This window comes from Lycium ferocissimum, chromosome 4 (assembly GCF_029784015.1).
Source record: "Lycium ferocissimum isolate CSIRO_LF1 chromosome 4, AGI_CSIRO_Lferr_CH_V1, whole genome shotgun sequence".
Classification (NCBI taxonomy): Eukaryota; Viridiplantae; Streptophyta; class Magnoliopsida; order Solanales; family Solanaceae; genus Lycium; species Lycium ferocissimum.
Window position 1 is genome coordinate 31,320,133 of NC_081345.1, and position 2,566 is coordinate 31,322,698.

The following is a 2,566-nucleotide window of genomic DNA, read 5'->3' on the forward strand; positions in this document are numbered from 1 at the left end:
ATATTATAACCCAAAGTATAACGAGAGATACATTTGACCTTTTTCCGTTTTATCTATTCACCTAGCTCACAAAAGACGAGGAAATATAGCTCCTGACATAACAGAGTTATTTTAAATTATAGGTTATATCGACCTTCCAGTGGTGAATTGCAGCACATCAATGCCTAGCGCTTCATAGAAAAAATTATGTTATTTTTGGTCCATCTAAGGAATATATGATTTGATTATATTTTCAGATGTCACATTGTGGATGGGCCTGTTTTGATAACACTGCCTCCCCATTTATTAGAGTTGCGTATATATGGCCACCACAACGGGTATGAGTTACATCCTTATGGTATTTTTTTTTTTCTTCTGTATTTCAGACTTAAGCAAAGGAAGTAAGAAAATTGAGCTCGTTCTATTTCTTTATTTAGTGCCGGTTTTTCATACATCATCAGGATGATGGTATAATTACAACTGATACTGTCGTCATGACAGTCCCGATATTGATAAACATACTTCATATGCAGATATGGAATACAGCACACACTTTGTACCATATTATGAAATATCTACCCAGTGGCATACATCTCTTCACTCTTCAGATACTCTTATAGATGCAGTGCAGCATACCATCTTAATGGGTGTGATCTGGAGAGGAGAGATGATTTAGCACTATGGTTGAACCATACAAAATTCCTAAACAACGGTCGGTGTCTTATGCTTAATGTGCCGAGATGTCAACTCTGACTCCGTTCCTGCAAGCATTTCCCACATCACCTGTACATCCTCATATCCACACGACTGTATATCACCTTGAAGGTTCGATAGTCCAGCACCTGAAGGAAACAAAACCCAATATACAAACTTGTAAGTGATCCATAAAGCTACTGTCTGTTTTTACTCATCTCATTGACTATCCAGTTTCCATTTTTTTTTCAAGTGCTAAGAGATTTATAGTTAACAGTTTCTCTTTTATCCTAGAGTAGTGATCACTATAATCCTTCGTTCCAATTTCTATGTTGGGGTGTTTGGCTAGTACCTAGAGTTTAACAAAGAGAAAGAGACTTTCGGAAATTTGGTTCTAAATCAACGATAAAACATTTGGCTAGGCACGGAGTTTAACAAAGAGAAAGAGTATTCTTGAAATTTGGTTCGAAATCAACGATAAACATTTGTGTGGTTACAAATAATCCCCGTAAAGTTAAATTGTTTGTAAATAAGGAAGTATGACATTACAAACTAAAAATTAAAGTATGACATTTAAATTTCGACAGAGCGAGTTATATATATGGACCCTTGGTAGAAAGTGAGGTGCTATGTTAATTTTCCAGTAGTTGAATGGTTTGAGAATATGAGTGCATTATTAATGGGTGGCAATAGTAAAATAGATTAATGATTAGAAAACAAAGCCATCATGAATTGATTGGTAGCAAATTATGTTATTAACAAGTTGGCCGTTCTTGTTGGCTTAAACATTTAATTAAAATCACTCAACGAATTACTCTGAATGAAACAGAATGAATGACGCAAGAAACCACTAATGGAATCCCTAAAAGATATCCTGCTATTTTTAATTTGTCTAGTGCGAAAGCTCACTAGTGACTAAGTAGGTGTACTATCAAAATTAAATTATTTTCAAGGAAAAAGGTCTGTCTAACGTTATTAAAAGATTTAAAGTAATATTGCACCGCAAGCCTACCCACAATAAAATTTTATAATCTACGAGTCCTCCAAGTTCATATCAAGTGGAGTCAAAAACATTAGTTCATTTCTTTTCATTTGTCAAAGCCTTGATAGATGGAGTTTTACCCGATACTTTGTTGGTGGGAGGTAACAGTTACCGATGGTCTATAATGACATTGTCTTCCCTTCCCCCTTCCCGTTATGGAAGACATGAGAAAACCAAAAAAGGGTTTACTCAAAAATCCAATCTGCCTGATTCACAATTTTTCATTTAAGGAACCGCTAATATGAACAGAATAATCTCAGACCATTTGAAACTTAAGTTTCTTGTTTGTTCTTGTTTTAGATTTTTATTTATTTTTTTCAAATTCATATTGTTAATATGCTGGGACAGTTAAGGATCTGCTAAAGAAAAGCTTGAACTACTACTTAGATGCTAGTGCAGAACCAAGAAGAAAATGGGGAGGAAGAAGTTAAAAAACTAGTTCACGCATACGTAGTTCCCACATGTTCATTATAAAGATTTTCAGCATCATCAAGAAGAATTAGAAAGAAAGAGCGAGTGCGAGTAGGTTTTTACCATTCTTATTAGGCTGTACAACATGACCAGAAACAGCACCCCAAACACGTCTAACAGGAAACACCATTTTTTGCCACAAATCATCCTTATCTCTCCTTCGAATTTGATCCTGCACTCTTTCCTCCACCTTTTTTCCCACGGAAGTTTTCCTTCTACAATGAACCAATGTTTGCTTGGAAGTAAAAGCAAAATGGTTTATAGTGCTCTTGGTATGAAGAGACTGGCAAGTGACAAGTGACTGGTAACCAATAAAGGAGTAAATATATATAGTGATGTGTTTCTTCCACTCTTGATGTGGGGTTTCACAAAAGCAGTGTA

General features: G+C 35.3%; 1 long non-coding RNA gene across 1 annotated transcript; it reads right to left on the reverse strand.

Moving 5' to 3' along the window:
* Positions 1-398: 398 nt before the first annotated feature.
* LOC132054589 (uncharacterized) lies at positions 399-2,331 on the reverse strand. The gene is made up of 2 exons (XR_009414328.1): positions 2,249-2,331; positions 399-821 (listed from the first exon to the last, which is right to left on the reverse strand). It is a non-coding gene; the product is annotated as an uncharacterized LOC132054589 (long non-coding RNA).
* Between the last annotated feature and the right edge of the window lie 235 nt (positions 2,332-2,566).